Source organism: Equus przewalskii, chromosome 6 (assembly GCF_037783145.1).
Source record: "Equus przewalskii isolate Varuska chromosome 6, EquPr2, whole genome shotgun sequence".
Lineage (NCBI taxonomy): Eukaryota > Metazoa > Chordata > Mammalia > Perissodactyla > Equidae > Equus > Equus przewalskii.
The window spans coordinates 45,392,157-45,411,209 of NC_091836.1; the positions used below are offsets into that span (position 1 = coordinate 45,392,157).

The 19,053-nt window shown below is 62.7% G+C and overlaps 1 protein-coding gene and 1 long non-coding RNA gene across 5 annotated transcripts in view; one reads left to right on the forward strand and one right to left on the reverse strand.

The window, feature by feature from the left end:
• Window positions 1–2,496: 2,496 nt before the first annotated feature.
• Window positions 2,497–12,746, reverse strand: LOC139084116 (uncharacterized). The gene is made up of 5 exons (XR_011541426.1): window positions 10,895–12,746; window positions 8,269–8,455; window positions 7,683–7,817; window positions 3,257–3,309; window positions 2,497–3,051 (listed from the first exon to the last, which is right to left on the reverse strand). It is a non-coding gene; the product is annotated as an uncharacterized lncRNA (long non-coding RNA).
• A 4,962-nt stretch (window positions 12,747–17,708) lies between these two features.
• The window catches only part of ADGRL1 (adhesion G protein-coupled receptor L1), a 38,332-nt gene continuing 36,987 nt past the window's right edge, over window positions 17,709–19,053 (forward strand). For 2 of the 4 annotated variants that reach the window (XM_070625247.1, XM_070625244.1), the window contains exon 1: window positions 17,794–17,933. The gene's annotated coding sequence lies outside the window, so the exon portion shown is untranslated. Of the gene's footprint in view, window positions 17,934–19,053 lie in introns of all 4 variants that reach the window. The other 2 variants (XM_070625245.1, XM_070625243.1) reach the window with 2 other exon arrangements.

A 19,053-nucleotide genomic window follows, 5' to 3' on the forward strand; every position in this document is an offset into this window, starting at 1 on the left:
GGGGCAATGCTGCTGCTCCGATTTCCAGAGCAAGTTCATGCTGAGCCCATAGCACGATGCCTCACCCTTCCAGGGCCCTCTCGATGCGGGGCGGCGGGAATGATGGGGGACACATGTTACCGCCCCCAACACTCATTCTCGCCTTCTCCTTGCACACAGCGTGCCCGCCTGCCCGTCGGGTGGCTGTGTGCCCCCTTGGCCCTCGCCTCCCAGCTGGCCTTGCTTCTGGGTGTGTCACGATCCGAGCCTCAGTTGCTGCCTCTGTAAAGCAGGGTTTCTCCGGTTTGGATCCTGGGTGCGGACATGGCACCGCTCGTCAGGCCACGCTGAGGCGGCGTCCCACACGCCACCACTAGAAGGACCCACAACTAGAATATACAGCTGTGTGTCTGCGGGCTTTGGGGAGAAGAATAAAAAACAAAAAAAAAAACTCCAAAAAGCAGCAACAACACAAAAGATTGGCAAGAGTAGTTAGCTCAGGTGCCAATCTCTCTAAAAAAAGCCAGCCTTTAAGAAAAACCCACATGAGAGCATGGATGCGCTTAATGGCACAGCCCAGGGAGAGGCGACAAGAGACTGTGGACAAAGAGAGGGAGAGCGTTATGGGGCGAATTGTGTCCCCCACAAAGATCTCTCGAAGTCCTAACCGCCGATGTCTCAGAATGTGACCTTATTTGGAAATAGGGTTGTTGCAAATGTGTTTAGTTAAGATGAGGTTACACTGGAGTCGGGTGGGACCTGAAACCAACACGACTGGAGTATAAGTTTATTCTAGGAAAGAGACGCAGGCGCAGATGCGCGAGGGGAGACGACCACGGGACGGCGGAGGCAGAGACGGGCGTGACACGTGTACAGGCCGAGGCGCTGAGGGTGGCTGGAGCCCCGGCGAGCTGGAAGAGCGAGGGAGGACCCCCCCAGAGCCTTCAGAGCGAGTGAGGTCCTGCCCACACCGCGACTCAGACCTCTGGCCTCCAGAATGTGAGAGGACACGGTCCTGCGGCTTTGAGCCCTGGTCCGAGGTACGGTGTCACGGCGGCCCTAGGAAAGGGCGCGGGAGAGCTGAGGGCAGCCAGACACAGAGCGGGTGGCTCACTCCTGACTGGAGTGCCAGTGCCCACCCCCGGCTTTGGCATACTCGGCACCCTGTGCAGGCCCAGGGCACAAAGACGGGCGATGGGGGTGCTTGGCCATGGGCGCAGCATCACTCCGTAGGCCCGGCAGCCCTTCCAGGATCTCCTGGGTGGAGCTGTCACATCCCGGGCGCCCTCCGTTGCAGGTCGAGGTGGCCGTGTCATCAGGGGGTTTGCAGGTCACCCATTCCCTGTCTCCCCAGCTGGGAGGAGCCTCCCCGAGGGCGGGAAGGGCCCCCATCTGTCCAAGACAGCACTGCCCTCTGGACGAGGCCGAGCGTGCGACCCGGCTGGCCAGAAGCGAGAGATTTCACACGGGGGACACGTGAGCCGAATCTCAGTGAAGACCCCAGCGCTGGTGCTGAAACTGCCTGGGTTCGAATCCCAGCCCTGCCGGGGACTGGCTGAGTCACCCTTAGGCAAGCGGCTTTGTTGCTCTGTGCCTCAGTTTCCCTGAGTCTAAAGCGGGGACCATGACAGTCCTACATCGTGGCGCCTCTCAAGGATTAGACCTTTAGTCCATCTCGAGTTAACTTTTGTGAGTGGTGTGAGATGGGGACTAGTGTCATCCTTGTACATCCGAATATGCCGTTACCGGGCACCGTTACTGGGAGACTGTCCTTTCTGCCCTGAGCCTTCCTGGCTCCCTTGTCAAACATTAGCTGACGGTCATGCCTGGGCCTGTTTCTGGGCTCTCGGTTCTGTACCGCTGGTGCCCATGTCTGTCCTTCCGCCAGGCCCAGGCCGTTTGGTTAGACGACGGCTTTGTCACAGGGTTTGAAACCGGGAGGGGGGCCGCCTCCAGCTCTGCGCTTCTCTCTCAGGGTCTTTCTTGCTCATTTCAGGCATTAAATGAGACCGTGCCTGTGAGGTACTGAGAAGTCGGGCGCACACAGTCTGTGCTTCGTGAGTGTGGCTCCCACGGATGGCAGGCGGCCCCGGCCTGAATACGCAGGGAGGAAGGTGGAGGCCAGCGAGCTGCCCCAGGGCCCGGGGGAGCTCCCCCTGCAATCATTTCCTTTCTTCTGGGCGTGCTGGGAGGGACAGGGCTGCCCCAGCTTGTGATAGGGACCCCGGCCAGCCTGACGCCACCAGAGCTCACTGCTTCCTCACTGAGCACCTGCCAGCTGGGGTCTGCTCTGGTTCGAAAGGCCTCTCTGGCCACAGAGAAGCAGCTGGGTGGGGACTAGGGGCCGCGGGGAGACCCTTGCTTTTGTGAAAGTGGGAGACAAGGATAGCTTGGCCTGGGCTGGTGGCCGTGCAGGTGGGCGCAGGTATACGGATGTACGTCCTCTTAGAAGGCCGCCCATCACAGGATTTAGGGCCCACCCTAGATCCAGCAAGAGACCATCTCGACAGCCTTAGCTGGTGACATCTGCAAGGGCCTATTTCCAAAGAAGGTCACATTCCAGGGTCCCAGGTGCACAGGAACGTGCTGGGGGCATTACCCACCCCCACACCCAGGGGCCATGGCTGCTGCTGACAGAGACGGGGAGACAGGGAGACGGGCAGATGGGGAGATGGGGCAGACAGGGCAGGGTGCAAATCCGGGGACAGCGGTGGAGTAGAGAATTCTGTCTCCCACCTGATGCTTGGGCCTGCCCATGAGGTTTCCAAGTGCAGCCGCCTGAAGGTTGGCAGAGAGGCCTGAGCAGAAGATGTCACTGGGAGAGGTCATTGTCAGGTCTAAGTGGCATTTAAATTCTCAAGGCTGGTTGCAATCCCCAGGGCCGTGAGTGTAGCCGCAGGAGAGCAGAGGGCCAGCTCAGGGCTCTGTCTCCAGCATTAAGGCCCAGAGATGAGGAGGAGTCAGTGGAAGAGACCACGAGGGGGCAGCTGGGAGGCGGGAGGGGAACTCGGAGAGCACAGCGTCCTGGAGGCTGAGAATGGACCGCAGGACCTGGCAGGATGGAGCCTCTCCCTGGCAGGCGGGGAAAAGAGCCCAGTGGGAGAGGGATGTGGGAGAGGGATGGGAAGAGGGATGCGGGAGAGGGATGGGAAGAGGGATGCGGGAGAGGGAGGGAAGAGGGATGCGGGAGAGGGAGGGAAGAGGGATGCGGGAGAGGGAGGGAAGAGGGATGCGGGAGAGGGGTGGGAAGAGGGATGCAGAGAGACAGAGGACATACCCAGGCAGTCTCAGGTGATTCGCTGAGAGAGTTAGCACCGGTTCCTGTGGCTTCTGTAACAAACAGCCCCAAACCGGGTGGCTCAAAAACAACAGAAAACAAAACAAACCCATAGACATTTACTGTCTCACAGCTCTGGAGGCCAGACGTCCAAATCAGCATCACAGGGCCGACAGCAGGGCAGCCCACTGCAGACTCGGGAGAATGTCCCAGGCTTCTGGAGGCCGCAGCGTCCCTTGGCTTGTGGCTGTGTCCCTGCCCTCTCTGCCTCGGTCTCCTTGTGGCCTTCTTCCTTCTGTCTGTGTGTCTGTCTCCCTTTCTCTTCTCTCCAAGGACGTTTGTCAATGGATTCAGAGCTCATCCTAATCCAGGATGATCTCATGTCGAGATTCTTAATTTAATGACATTTCCAATCACCGTTTCTCCAAATAAGGTCACAGTCACAGGTTCTGGTGGCTCGGGTGTGGACATATCTTTCTGGGGGGCCACCATTGGACCCACTACAAGGAGGAGAGGAACAGGGGTGGGGACGGGGAGGGATGGAGGGTGACCTCGACAAGCCACTTGACCTCCCAGAGCTGCTGTTTCTGAATCAGCGAAGCAATGGCCGGTTGGCCTTGAGACCAAAGGGGTGAATATGCCCGGGACGGTGCGGCCACGTCCAGGCAGGAGGAGTCCTCTCTGCCCACACACGGGGAGGGCCCCCAGGTCTCTGGCCGCTGACCCGGGTCCGAGACACAGCCATTCCTCGGTGCCCCGACCGGCCCTCATTCACACGGGTGCCAGGCTTCTCCCCTAGGTCTGAGCCTGTCTTTCAAGCCTCTGGATGTTTGTCCAGGAAGTTCCCTCCATGCGCACGACCTTCCCCCTGCAACTCTGTCGTCTGTCCCCCACATTTCAGCTTGAGGGTGCCTTCCCGGCGGTGGGGCTTGGTGATGCTCAGATCTAACAGTTTCCATCATCGTAAGCACATAGCTTTGCACACTACTTTTTAGTGTCACTCTCTCCCTTCTAGAATAAGCCTGGGGAGGGCGCTGCCTGGAGGCCACTGTGTCCCCTTGCACCCAGCTCGGACTGGCACCTAGTAGGCGCTCCACAAATGTACCTGGGGATGTCCTTCGTCAGGTGATGGGATGTGCTGGGCATGACCCACCCCCAGACAGGTCACTTGGTGTCTCAGCAGGACATTCCGGAGTCTTCTCTGAGGTGCCAGGGACACCGTGCACGCACACACACACGCACAGAATGAGCCATCCCCCCCTCCTCCACCCGGCCCTATCCCCGATTTCTTGATGGAATATTTTTTCCCCGGGGCAGAAAATGAACCGTTATTAAAACAGCCCAGTGACTGGCCGGGAAAACCCATTTGCAACGATTTATCCAGTGTGGCGGCTGCCGGAGGACGTGGGCGGAGGGGAATCACATCCCATCAGGGAGAGCAGATGGCTTCGCTCCTCTTCCCTGCTCGGCTCCGAGGCAGCAATCCCTGTCAGCCGGGGGTTTGTTCCTGGTGGTGTGATGGGGGCGACTCTGGCAGGAGGTGGGCCAGGCGGCTGCGTCCTGGGGGCGAGGGGTGGCTTGGGACCCACCAGGACCCGTTCCCCTGCCTACTGCCATCTCCTGGGCGGTGGCCGCCTGCCCGGGGCCCCTTCCCCCAGTCACATCCTTTCAACGTCTGCATCTTCGTCTCAGCACCTGGGATCTTCCTCTCCCCTCTGTCCTCCCCCTTCGGTTGTCCCTTCCCTCGAAGGCAGGGCCATGTGCTGCCCCTGCACCCCAGGCGCTGAGCACAGGGCATCGCCGGGCCCCCCCTCGGATGTGGGCTGGCCCACCATTACTACACATCCTGGCGTCATCGTCTGGCCCCCACCCTCGCACCAAGCTGTGAGCGTGCTGAGGGAGGCGCTGTTCCACCCTCACTCGTTTAGGGATCCGGGTCCTTCCACCCCCTGAGGAAAGCCAGACCCATTGCCAGCCTCGCGGCGGGGAGAGGGGACGACACGACCGAGTCACCCGTCTGTGCCAAAGCCACCGGTGGCTTCTCTCCTTCAAAGGGGAGGCCTGTTCGCCTGGCTCCCAGTGGCCCTTCCCCACCTAGACCCAAAACATCGCTTCAGTTCCTGACCCGACACCCCGCACCTGCCCCGGCCCCAGCACCTTCTGGTCAAATCCGCAGGCCCCTCTGGGGTGCCTCCCCCCCACCATGGTGCCCCTGGCTGCCCTGGTGCTCCGTGTCCACCTCCTGAGTGTGGGCTTGACGGTTCAGAGCCCAATCCAGCCCACAGATGTGATTTGATCTGCCCATGCAGGGGTTTAAAAAATGGTAATGAGTTGCTAGCTTTGAAATATCAGGGGATTAAAAATCTGGATCCCTGGCTTTCCGTTGAGAGACGCAGGCTCCGTAAAGTGGAGGCCACACTCCCACAGGCTGCCCGGCCAGGGCACAGTGCTGCCAGTTCTCGAGTGGTGAGTGGTTAGGGCTACTCTGGACCCAGACTGCCTGGGTTGCAATCACTCAATGTTCCTGTTCTGGAATCTTCCGCCTCTCCCCCTCGCCTGGTGTCCTGGGAGCGGGACTGTGTGGACCCCACCCACCGGCTCCTGGGTCCTCTGGCTCAGGTTGGGTTTGTCCTGTGAGGACCCCTGCGTAGGACGGGGAGTGGGGACATTCATTCCCCAGCTTGGCCCCTTCACCTGTGGCCCCTGAGGGTCGGCTGCATCCCTGTCAGAGGTCACGGGTCCACACCATCCACGCAGCCTGTGACCTCTCCAGGTTCTGGTAACTGCCCCTCCTCTCGCCTCCCAGACCTACGGGTGCTAATGGCCCCCATGTTTCCTGGCTCATGGCTCGGCATGATACCCTGAGGTTCCCTACGTCTGCCACACTTCATACATTTGTCCCTTCATTGAGCTCTGCTCAAATGACCCAATCGGAAAGTAGCACCTGTTTTCATGGGGCCCTGGCTGATACGGCCCCATCCCAAAGTTAACCCCCGGGAAACGGGGATAATGGGAGCATCTGCTTCTAAAGCTGCTGCGAGGATCAGCAAGTTAATGCTGTGTAAGGAAAGGGCTTAGCAAGTGCTGACAGATGCTGACAATTCTCACTGTCCCTCACCACAGTCCCCACCACTCCTTACTGTCTCCCTGACACTGACGCTGAAGGTCACATGTGCCATTGCTGACGCAGTTGGTGTTCTAGACTTGGCTGCTTGGCGTGTTTGTTACTTGCTGATAGTCCCTCGATGCCCTCCTCCAGCGCACTGGGATGGCCCATTCTGCGGCTGCCTGTCCCTGTCCCACTAGCCCCCCAGGGCTCCGGATGTCGCAGGGCCGTGCTAGTGTCCTCTGGCAGCCCTAATGAAGGGCCATGAGCAGGCAGCAGTTTATCCCCTCACTGCTCTGGAGGACAGAGTTGAGACCCAGGCATCGGCAGGGCCGTGCCCTGCCGAGGCCCGGGGGGCCCTTCCTCACCTCCTCCAGCTGCGGGTGGTCCTGGGCTTATGGCCACGTCCCTCCAGTCTCCCTGCCCCCTCTCCTCTCTTCTCAGGACACTTGTCACTGGGTTCAGGCCCCACAATCCAGGAGGAGCTCATCCAAGATCCTGAACTTAATTACTTCTGCAAAGACCCCGTTCCCATATAAAGTCATACTCACAGGTCTAGGCAGACATATCTTGTGGGGGCCACCACTCGGCCCACGACAGGCCCACAGCCCAGCCCTGACCCGGGGGTGGGGCAGCTTCCCTGCGGGGCTCGGGGAGGCCGAGGCCCAAATGCCACCTCACGGCCCTCAGTCTCCCGCGCAGGCCGAGCCTCAGGAAGCCCACGCCCCTGTGGGCAGCCGGGGAAACGTGGGAGCCCCTCCTCCAGCTGGACCAGCATCGTGTCCTCCTCCCTCCATGGCCACTGAGCAGTTGTCATTCCGCGTCCACGTCAGAACGCCCCGGTCCCTGCCCATCTGCGGCTGGCCTCTGACCTCCGCCGGCTCCTCGCAGGGCTGACCCTTGGATCCAAAGTGCACTCTCCCAGCACAGACATCTTTCTCTGCCTCCACGTGGCTTCAGCCCTCCGCTCGCCGAGGTGGCCCTGGCTCCCGCCAGCCTGTGGAGCCGCCTCCCTTTCGGGTGTTCCCTCCCCCCGACCCAAGTGCACCATGGCCAGGCTGGCTGGGTCGGGTTCGTGGAGCTGGTGAGGGTCAACTCTTTTTTGTTTTCTAATAATTTCTTTTTGAGGTGAAATTCGCCTCATGTAAGGTCTACCATTTTAAAGTGTACAATTTGGTGCAGTTTTGCATATTCAAGTGTTGTGCCACCATCGCCAGTCCCTAATTCCAGAACATTCTCACCACCCCGAAGGAAACCGTCCCCATTAGCATTCACTCCCCATTGCTCCTCCCTCCACCGCGGCCCCTGGCGCATGCTGACCTGCAGGTGTCTCTGTGGACGTTCCTGTCCTGGACTTGCACGTCAACTGAGTCACTCACTCCGCGGCCTTCTGTGTCTGGCCCTTTCACTCAGCGTGATGTTTTGGGGGTTCATCATGTCACAGGGTTAATTCTCCTATTGTGAAGCACGTACCTCTTAAGAATACAGCTCTGTGGGTTTTTAAAATATGACCCATCCTTGTCACCACCACCTGGCTCAAGATATGGAATATTCCAGACCCCTGGAAGCTCCTAAGGCCACTGGCCAGGGGGTGTCCCCTCCCAGAGGGTCATTTTCCCAGAGGTCCTCTCCTGAAGGTGACTGTGCCCCCCACAAGGGACATGCGTCACAACTGGAGACATGCTGCTGGCACCCGGGGGGAGAGGCCAGGGATGCTTATCAGCTTCCTCCGAGGCCCAGGAAGCCCCACAGCACGGAAGCTCCAGCCCCGGGTCAGTGCCCACCGTGAGGGACCTCGGCCGACTCCACAGCCGGCTCCTGCGCGTCCTGGATGCCACGGGAACAGGAGCCCGCGCCAGTCCTATTCGTGTTCTGTGCTCTTGTTCAGTGTTGTCTCGAGACTCACCGCGCACGGTGCTGGCTCTTTCTCACGTGGCGTCATCCTCCACGGCGAGAAGATGCCCCAGCCTGTCTTCCGTTTGCCGGGCCAGCTACGCTGCTGCTGTCCCGCGTCTGGCAGTGACGAGGAAGCTGCTACGAATGTCGTGCAGGTGTTTTTTGTGGACCTGGTGCCTGTTCCCACTGAGGGGCAACTGAGGGATGGAAGTGCTAGATTGTAGCAACTGAACGTGGCACATGGGTGTGCGAGAGGCCGAGCTCAGGCAAGTTTGCACAAAACCCTGACTTCTCTTGACGAGTCCCTTCTGGCGACTCTGAGCCTGACTTTTCGCATGATCGCTCTCGGCCTGAGCTGAGCAGTAGCCAGCAGCTGCCGCCTTAAAAGGGGGTGCACCTCCAGCTCCCCACGGCTGCCCCCCTCCCCACTCACTGCCTCACAGCTGCCCCAATTCTGCATTTTTGTTCCCTGGTTGGCATCTGGCTCTGCAGCCCCTGTCCTGGGCCCACGCAAGGTCGCAAGGTCGGGAATTAGCTTCTACCTCCCTGTGGCCATGGCCTTGACTTCCGGGGACCCTCCCCTCCCTGCTCGATCACTCCCCAGCTCCACTCCATCTCACAGAGCCTGCAGCCCCTTCAGACCTGGCAGGCATTTCCAGGTTGCCTCAGGCCCCCCTGCTCCCTATCCTGCTGCAGCCTGGGCTCTGCAGACCTTTCTCTTGGCGGCTTCCTCTGAACCGGCTCTCCGGCCCAGACCACCTGCGCATGGAGTTCACTTCCCCTGGGGGGCATTCTCTTCTGAGCCCCCTGGCCCTGCTGGCCTCCCAGCTTTGCTCATCCACAGCCCTGCCCTGTCTTCCACGCCTCAGGCACTGATGGCCCCCAGCCCCCTGCCGGCGGGACTGCCCCAACCTCCTTCACTGCCTTCTGCCCACCCCCAGCTCCTGCACGGTGAAGACAGGCCCTGGGGCCTGCAGACGGAGGGACAGCCAGGCCAGTAGACCCGCCTAGCTGGCCGCACCTCTGCAGAAGCCACGTGACCCCCAGGACCAGCCCCTAGGACAAGCAGGGCAGGCCCACCTCCTCCCAAGGGAGGGGGCCTGAGAACACGGCCTCTCCTGCAGGCCCCAAAGTCCCGGCCAAGGCGGGAAGAGCACAGGCCCTTCCTGGGGTCCTTAAGTCCCCACAGGCCAGGCCCACGCCCCAACAGTCCCAGCTATCCCCACGCACTGTCCAAGTGGCCCCCAACAGGCACCCTTCATCTCCAGGACTCTCTCTGACTCCGCACCTGCTCCCCAGTCTTCCCCTCAGCTTTGCCCTCAGAGGTTTCCTCCCCCCTCCTCTCTCAAGCCCTCCGCTGGGGCCCGCTCCCTCTCTCCTCACCTCCAAGGTTGCCAGGGCCAGGGCCCTTTCCTCTGTGCCCTTAGCAGCCCTCCCCCAACTCCCCCACTCTCTCCCTCCCTGCTCCCCCCACCTCTCTCCCTCCCCCCTCATCCCCTTCCCCCATTCCCCCTGCTCTCTCCCTCCCCCCTCGTCCCCTCCCCCCACTCCCCCTGCTCTCTCCCTCCCCCCTCGTCCCCTCCCCCCACTCCCCCTGCTCTCTCCCTCCCCCCTCATCCCCTTCCCCCCTCTCCCCCTGCTTTCTCTCTCCCCCCTCGTCCCTCCCCCCATTCCCCCAGCTCTCTCCCTCTCCCCTAGTCCCCTCCCCCTATTCCTCCCAGCTCTCTCCCTCCCCCCTGGTGCCCTCTCCCCCATTTCCTCCCCCTCCCTGCCCCCTCGTTCCCTCCCCACACCCCCCACTCTCTCCCTCCCTGCTCCCTCACCTCTCTCCCTCCCCGCTCATCCCCTTCCCCCCTCTCGCCCCTCTTTCCCTCCCCCTCGTCCTCTCCCCCCACTTCTCTCCCCACTCCCTTCCCCCTCATCCCCTCCCCCATCCCCCCTCCCTCCCCAATCGTCCCCTCCCCCATTTCCCCCAGCTCTCTCCCTCCCCCCCTCGTCCCCTCCCCCCCCACTCCCCCCCTCCTGGCCTCTTCTCCACGCCCACACCTGGGGGAAGGGGCGGGGCCTCCGCACCTGGGGGCCAGGAGCAGGGGGCACCCGCCCCTCTAGGCCAGGAGGGCAGCACAGCCCTCTGACTCCCCTACTCAGGCCCCAACTGGGCCCCATGGCGTCCCTGCCTGCTGGCACGGACTCTCGCTTCCGGGAGCAGGAGGGTGGGTGTTTGCCGGGTTCGGGTTCAGGGTGTGGTCCCAATGGGGGTGCAATGGGGAAGGGGTCCTGTCGGTCCGCTTCCAGGACATGCCCCGACTCGGACCCCCCTCCCCAGCATCCTGTCCCAGGCCTGGGTCGCCTGTCACCTGGATTGACGGCGGCAGCCACCTCCCCAGTCTCCTGGCTCCTTCTCAATTCCCCCCATAATTTCATTTTAATTGGGGTGATATTCACATAACATAACATGAGCTACTAACCATTTTCGAGCGGGTAATTCAGTGGCATTCGGCATATTCACATTTAGTGTCTAGTTCCGAGACATTTTCACCACCTCACAAAGGAAACCCGCCCCGAGTGGCAGTCACTCCCCACCCCTACCCCAGCCCTGGTGCCCCCCTGATGTGCATCTGTGTCTCTGGACTTGCCTGTTGTGGACATTTCATGTCAATGGGATCACAGGCACGTGGCCTTTTATGTCTGACTTTCAAGCAGCATAGTTTTTCAAGGTTCATCCATGCCGTGTGTATCAGCGCTTCCTTTTGACGGCTCAGTAATGTTCCGTTGCGTGAATGTGTTTGGCACCGTTTATCTGTTCATCCACTGATGGACATTTGGGTTGTTTCTGTTTTCCAGCTTTTGTGAATAATGCTGCTGTGAACACCAGAGTGCAAGTATCTATCTGAGTCCCTGTTTTCAATTCTTTTAGGTATATGCCTAGGAGGGGAATTGTGGGTCACACAGTAATTCTCTGTCGAACCGCCCTTACAATCTCTAAATGTACAAATAAGATCACATCCCCCCCCCAAAGCCCTCCCTGGGCTCCCCCCTCCCACAGAGAACCTAATCCAGACCCTCCCATGGCCTTGGAGGCTGAGCCCTCGGGTCACACCACGTTGGCCCTCACGCTCTTCAGAGAGCCCTGCCTGCTCCAACCACAGAGCCTTTGCACCTGCCGTTCCCTCTTCCTGCCTCACACACGATGGGCTCCTTCTCAACCATCAGGTCTCAGCTCAAATCTCTCCTGCTCAGAGAGGCTCCCCTGGGGCCCCTTAGCCTAAATCATAGGCGCCTGCACCCTGCCTTGTCATGACTCATCATTGTTTTAGCCTTCCTAAGTTCGTCGGCGCTCTGAAATTTTCTTCCTGTTCCTGGTGAATTTTCAGCCTCCCTGACGAAGTCGCAGCTCCAGGAGGCCGGTGCCTTTGTGTCTCTCAGTCACCGTCACACCGCAGCTTCCAGAACAGGGCCTGGAACCCGGGTCAGGACCAGAGTGAGGTGCATGAAGCAAAGTAGCCACCAAGATAAATTCTATTTTAAAAAGTAAAAATTCATGCAGAAAAAAAAAATCCATGGTGAACAAAACGTGGAAATCTTCAAGAAAAGGACAGCATCAGTGTCCCCCTTTCTCTATCCCTCAGGCTCCTCACAGCTTTCTGACTGACCCTGCCTTTATTTAAAACGTTGATTATTTTGGTCACCATGGATATTTTGCATAAATTTCAGGTTTCTTAAATATTGCATTGCAATCTTACTTCTCTTGATTACTCCATTTTTTGCGTCCTGCCCTGGGGCCGGGGCTCACTGGGCCAGAGGGAAGCTGGGGCCTTGTAGCCCCTCCCCTTGTCCCCTGCACAGGCAGGCGGTGGCTCCAGGGCGGTGGCTCCAGGCTAGGTCCTTGCATCACACAGGCCTGATTCAGAACTGATTCCATTTTTTAACTACTTGGGCGAGTTATGCAGCGTCAGTTTCCCATTCTGTAACATGGGGAGAAATTACCTACCTCCCCAGGTATTCAAAAAGAGTAAATGAGACTATTGATGTCAACTCAGGCCCCAACACGACACCTCCACTTGCAGATCCATTAAACCAAATGTGACGCCTACACGGACCCTGCAAACTGCCCTCCCTCCGTGGTCCCCATCCTCCAGGCGCTCGGGCCACAACCTGCCTATTTCCGCCGCATCCCACTTCCAGTCCATCTGCTCACCCTCAGGTACACCCAGACCTGCCCGCTGCTCACCTCCACTGTAGCCTTCCTGCTCCCACTCCCAGCATCGATCACCTGGACCAGTGTGGTCGCCTCCTCCCTGGCCTCCCAGCTTCTGTTCTTGAGCCCCACACTGACCCCCACAGTGGCCAGAGGGCGCCTGGGAGCACCTGAGTCAGAGCATGGCCCTCTTCTGCTCAGAACCCTCTGTGGCTCCCAGCTCGCTCAGAGCAAGACCCAAAGTCGTCCCCAAGCATGCAAGGCCAGCACTGTCTGCCCCAGCACCTCCCTGCCCTCACCTCCTCCATCTGTTCCCCTCACTCCCTCCCTCTAGCCACACAGGTCCTCTCGGGGAGCCTTTGAACACCCAGCATGTTTCTGCCTCAGGACCTTTGCTGTTCCCTCTGCCTGGAACTCCCTTCCCCCAGATTCCCCCATGATTCCTCCCTCATCTCCTCAGGTCTCTATACCTTCTCAGTCGGGCTTCCCGACTTACCTCATCTAGAATTGCAGCTGCCACCACGCCCTCCATCCACCTCCTTCAATTTTCTTCCATAGCGCTTACCATCATCTGACATCCGGGATCTTTCAGTTGTCTGATTTCTCTTCTCTCTTCTCGATTAGACTGTCAGTCCCGAGAACAGAGGATCTTGCCTGCTTTGTTCATCACTGTGTTCCCAGACCTAGCAGAGTCCCTGGCACCCAGGAGGTGCTCAGTAAATGTTGACTGACTGAATACACCCCCAAAGACAGCAGTTGCAGTTAATCCCCCACTGGACCCCCCAGCCTTTGCACTGGGTGAGGGTGTAGGGTGGCATGGGGCTCAGGCATTGCCCAAGGTGGGGGTCCCGGGGCCTCCAAGAGTCCCAGAGGCACACAGAACCCTGCTGGCCCAGCCCCCGAGCTCACTCAAGTTCCCCACGCGCCCCCCCAGCCCCCTGCTCCCTTTCCAGGGCCAGTGCCCTATTGCCTTCGGTGTCTGTCTTACCCTCTGGAACCGGGCAAGCTGGCTTCTGTGTTCTCAGGCACTAGGGCACCCTCAGCACCTGGCAGCGCCCCACTCAGGTCCGGGAGGGGCTCTGTGTCTGAAGAATCCGTGAAGGAGGGAACACGTGAACCGAATAATGAAATGCCCAGCAGGGTCATGCACCCTGGGCAGAGTGGGCTCTAGATCAGCCGGCTGGGGGCACCTGGTGGGTGGTGCTGGTCTGGGCGTTGCCCTCGTCCGTGGAGGCCAGGAACGTGTTTCATCCCTACCCTTGTGCCCCCCTCCCCGCACGTGTTACAAGGTCTGGCGCCAAACGCAGGACCTAAAGAACCTGAGGCAGGACCCCCAGGACCGCGGGCATAGGCCTGAGGCCAAGGACGCAGAGCACTAGGGACAGGGGAGGGTGGAGGAGCACAGCACCCAGGACGGTCAGCGTGGGGACCCCAGGCAGCGGGCGCAGCACACGGAGCGCAGGGCCGGGGCAGAGGGCACAGGGAGCCCAGCCCTGTCCGAGGTCGGGACGCCCGAGGTGCTGGGTGCACAGAGTCCCCGCGACGCGGGGAGATCAGACGAGGGGTGTACCAAGGGCGGGACGCCCTGGGCGTGGGGGTGTTCTGACATGGGGTGCTGAGAAGGGGGGGGCCAGCGCGCAGGGTGCACAGCACGTGGGGTATCGGAAGCTCGGGGCACACTCGGGTGGGAGTCCCGAGGCGCAAGGTGGGATGCTGGGAGCGAGGAGTGGGGCGTCCGAGGCGCGGGGACCGACCGCGCAGCGCCGGCCACCAGGCACCCGGGCGAGGCTGCGCGCGACGCGCCCGTTCCCGGAGCCCGGCTGCTGGCGCGGCCTCCACTGCGGCTGCGCAGCTCGGGGTCTGGGGCGAGGAGAAGGGGCGCCCGAGCTCTTCGCGCCCCCACCTGCTCCCCATCCTCTGCCTCTGAGCCCCTCGCCCGCCCGTGAGCCCAGAAGACCCGGATGGAATGGAGGCTGGCCAAGGGATTCCGGTCGCGTCCACGGGCGCTCCGCGGACCACGGGCTTTGGGAGAAAGAGGAGGGGCTGGGAGGGGGTCCGGCCGGATTTTTCCAAGCTGAGCTGGAAACCCCCTCTCCTCATCTAAGTATGTAAAGGCCACCCCTTCTCGCAGCCTCTGGGGAAGGCAGGTTAGGACCACCCCGTGGGCAGGCTCCTAGGTCACGGGAAGGTGGGTGGGCTGCTCAGGGCCGAGGGTGGGGGGTGGGCGGAGGCGTGCAGCCAGAGAGCTCCGGACGTGCCCAGCTTTCCGCGGCTCCACGTTCTCTCCCCCGTCAATCCTGCTGGGTTTAAGGAAAGCTGGCTGTCTGGATGTGGGGGAGGGCGTCCCGGTTGCCCCCTGAGACACCACACCCACTCGCCAGCACCTGGAAGACTTCCACGGGGCCTGCCAGGTACTGTCCATATATTTCAGAGTGGGAAACTGAGGTGTGGAGAGGCCAGCCCCATGCCCAATAGATCTGCAGTCGACCGCGGATGGATGGAATCTTGCCGCCCCCACAACCTCTGCTTCGTTCTTATTTGGTCCTCAGATCCAGTGTCGGGCCTGCTCACCCGGATCCCAGGCAAGAAGTCTGCAGCCACGGAACCCGGGCGTGAAGGGAGACGAGGTGGCCCACCTACCCTCTCCACCGGGAGTTCGGCCCGGATCTGGCCTGGGTTCAGGGCTATGAGAACCCCTGCCCAGTCCTGAAACGAAGGCTGTCCACACAGGGAGCGGAGGGCGCTGGGTTGCCAGAGAGATGGCTCCTGGTCCCCCAACCAGCCTGGAAGTCTGGTGCCTGCCTTTCCCCAAGTTCCGCTACCAGGACATGCTTCTCGAAAGGGCTTCTCTGAGGCCAGGTTAATTCACTTGCAGATGTCCAATTTCAGCTGTTTTAAAAACTCAGTTCCCCTTCCAGTCGGCCCCAAGTTCTGTGTATTTCCCACCCCACCGCTTCCATGTTCTATTCCTCACGCGTTCTGCAGAGCCAAGCTTGGGTGGCAATGCATTCTCTTCCCCGGAAACAGAGCCAGGGTTTGCCTCCCTCCCTGTCCTCGGCACGTCCCCTTCCTCTAGAATCCAGATCCGGATCGGTCTGCTTCACTGCCTCCCACACCCCACTACTGCCGGCTCGAGTCCGGGATCGAGTCCGCCAAGATTCAGCCCGGAGTGTGGACTCGCATACGCTCACTGCTTTACCGCCTAGCCTCGCGGGAGGGACGTCGTTCCCCGAGGATCCAACCCCGGGATTTGCTCCTCCCCACCCATCAGTCTCGGAGGGGCACCCCTCTTTTGTAAAATGGAGCCAGCAGCCCGGCTTCCAGGTCCGGACTCCCCAGATCCTCCCCGGATCTTACCTCTCCGGACTCCCCCTCCCCTCTCCCGCAGGATTCTGCCCCCCCCCCCCCATTTCCCCCCAGCCCCCACCCTTCACGGAGCTGTCTGTTCTGCTGAAGTGCCTATTTTTGGCCTGAGGCCCGGTGTTATACCCCGCCCCCTCGGTCTTGGCAGTCACAGCTCTGGCTCCGGGGATCCAAGCCAGGTCGGCCAGCCTTCCCCACCCGGGAAGGGGGTGCCGGGCTCCCTCTGCAGCTTCAGCCTGAAACCTGCCCCTCGCCTCACTCGGCCAGATGCCTAGGAACCCGCCGGCTCCTTGCCCTACTTCTTCAAGTCGGCCGACGGCACCGTAGCTGCTAGGCTGTGGGAGTCCGTACCGGGTTTTTGCTTTCGCCGAGAAACAAAAATTCAATTTTTTTCTCTCTTTCTTCGCCCCTCCCGCCGCACAAAGCGAGACGCTTGAGGCGTTTATAGATACTAACCTCTCCTAAAACTCCCCTCCGCCCTTGCTGCCCGGTCCGCTCCAAGCCCTTGTCCGGCGGTCCGGGCTACTCCGCGGGGGTCCCGTCCCGCCCCGCGGACTCCAGTCCTGGCTTTGCGGCTTCCCTCGCCTGCATTGTGGGTCTGGTCTCCCCGGGCAGCGGCCTCCGCGGCGCATCCCCGTCGCCGCGCCCCTGCATCCCGGGCCGCGGTACCTGCCCGCGGTTCAGCCCGCGCGCCGCGCCCGCCGTCCAAGCCCGGCCCGCCTGTTGCCCCTCCCCCTCGCACGTCGCTGCCGGGAGGACGGGGCAGCAGACGCCGCTCAGAGCCCCCGCCCCGAGCCCCCCCGAGCCCAGGTCCGGGAGCTCTAGGCCAGGTCTTGTTCGTTCCCACTGTATTAGGCATGACGCATTACTCCGTCTCCCGAGGAAGGACCCGGCCCGAAATTTGCGTGCCCGGGGTGCATCTGGCCCTGTCGCAGCTCCCCCCGCGCCTCCCGTCTCCGTTTGATCCAACCCGGGCTTTGCAAACCCCTTCCATATGCCCCCCCGTGCTCCACGCCGCCCGGCGCCTTGCCTTGCCTCGCCTTGCCTTCCCGGCCCGCAAGATCCTCTCCGGGTCTTCCGTGCGCCCGCCCCCTCCCCCACTCCCGTTCCGACTCGGGGATCTAGTGCGTCGCCTTCCCGCTCCCCGCTTTTCCAGAGGGGCCCCGAGGAAGCGGAGAGCGACGAATCCAGCTCGGGTTTTCGGGCCGGCCACGAGCGCCGGGCCAGGCTGCGGCGCCGGTCCGGGCGGCGGCTCCAGGCCGGGTTTTGCGCGCGCCCCGCCGCCCCCTCCCGGAGCGGCTGCGCCCGGAGCGGGCGAGCAGGCGGCTTGTCATTGCTGGTGCCCGGCGCCGGTCGCCCGCGTCCTGCGGTGCCCACGGCCCGGCCCCGCGCCCCCCCGGCCGCCCCGGGGGCGCCCCGCCGCCGCGCCCGCCTCCAGCCGCGCCCCCCGGGCCGCGCGCCGCCCCCCAGCCCCCGCGCCCACTGCGGGATCCCGAGCCGTCGGCCCGGGAGCTGTCGGCGCTGCGGCGCCCCCGCCCGCCGTCTGCCGAAGGGGCCCCGGCCGATGGGGCCGCGCGGACCCCAGAGTGGCGCCGCCGGGCGGCGGGGGGCTGCAGGGGCGCCCCGGCTGCCGCGTTAACCCCTCGGCCGCCGTCGGAGGGGGCTGGGAAGTCGCCTGGGCGCACACGTGCCGCCCCCGTCGGGGCCGCGGAGCTGCGGGGGAGATGCGGGCCGCTGCCGGCGCCGCTTTGGGGGGCTCCGCCTCGCCCCAGCCCCCCGAGCTCTGACGCCGCCCCCGCCCCTCCGCCGCCGCCGCCTCCCTCCCCCGGAGGGGCGCGGACCCGCTCGCCCCCAGCCCCCAGCCTCTGCCGCCGCGAGGGGGCCGCCTTTGGACCTGGGTGATCCACCTTTTTTTTTTTGTTTGTAAATTTTTGGCTGGTGGCGGCGGTGCTGGGCACGGGGAAGGAGGGGACACGGAGGCCTCCCTCGTCCGCCACCCCTCACCCGTTTCCCCCCCCCCGCCCCGGTTCCGGGAGATGTGCCGGGCGGGGGGCCCGGGTTCGCCGAGCCGCAGGAGAAACGCGCAGGGCCGACCCCAGAGCGGCGCTGGACAGGTGAGTGTCTGCGGGCCCGCAGCGACGGGGACGCCGCACCTGGGCCAGGTGTGCGGGCCGAGGTTGGGGGAGGCTGCGAGCGGGGCCCTGTCCCGGCCGCGCGGGGGGATGGGATGCTGGTCCCCGCACCTGAGCGGGAGGGCGGTCGGGGGCGGCCTGCACCTCACCCCCGCGGGCGAGGGAGCCGAGAGGGGCGGCCCTCATGGAGCGCCCGGGGTCCCGGGGTGCGGATGGACGGCCGCGGGGTGCTTGGCGCGGGGAGGGGCCCGCGAGTGTGCCCGAGCGTGGTTGCGTGTGCCCGCGCGCGCGCCCGTCTTTGTGGGGAAGCGGCGCGGCGGTGGCTGCGTGTCCCCGGTGCGGGTGCGCGCGGGTGCTGGGCGCCCTGTTTGTGTAGGTGTCTGGGTGGGAGCGGAGGGGCTGCGTGTGCGCGCCGCGCGCGGGCCCGGGCCCCGAAGGAGCTGTGTGGGGGGCTGGCACCGCAGGATGCTGGGTTGGGGGTGGTTTTTCTCTGCGAGGCGGAGGCGCGGGGGATGGGGAGGGGCTGTCTGGGTGTCGGGCGGCCGCAGCCTGCGGGGCGCCGCTGTCAGGAGGAGGAGGCTGCAGCCTGGCGGCGTCTTCTCTCGGTGGTACCCGGTTAAGCGTGGGAACTGTCGGGTTTGAGCCACCCGGTTTCGGGCTTTGAGGGCTAGAACCGTCCCCCTCCCCCAGGTGTTCAACGGGTAGAGCCATGGGGTTTCAATTCTCATCCTGCCACCTGAGGGTCCTGGGAGAGGGGTCTGGGCTGGAGGAGGGTGGGGAGCGCTGTGTGCTTCAGGTGTGGCCAGAAAATGCCCCCACAGGCGTTGCTCCTGCGCCCCCCTGGCATTCATCTGAAGACAGCCCCCGGCCTGCACACAGCCCCCGCGCACATCCCTGTCCCTGTCCCTGCTCTTCCAGTGTAGGTCGGCCCCCAGCGCCATCCCCGCCCAGCATCTCACTGTACCTCCTGGTCCGCCCCCCCCCCCGCCTCCCCTATACCCCCCAGCTGCGTGGGGGTTCCTCCACCCTAGCCCTGGGGCAGGGCCCCCTTTCCTCCTGGCTTCTGCCAGACCCCGAGCCTAGGTTTGTCTGCCCACATCCA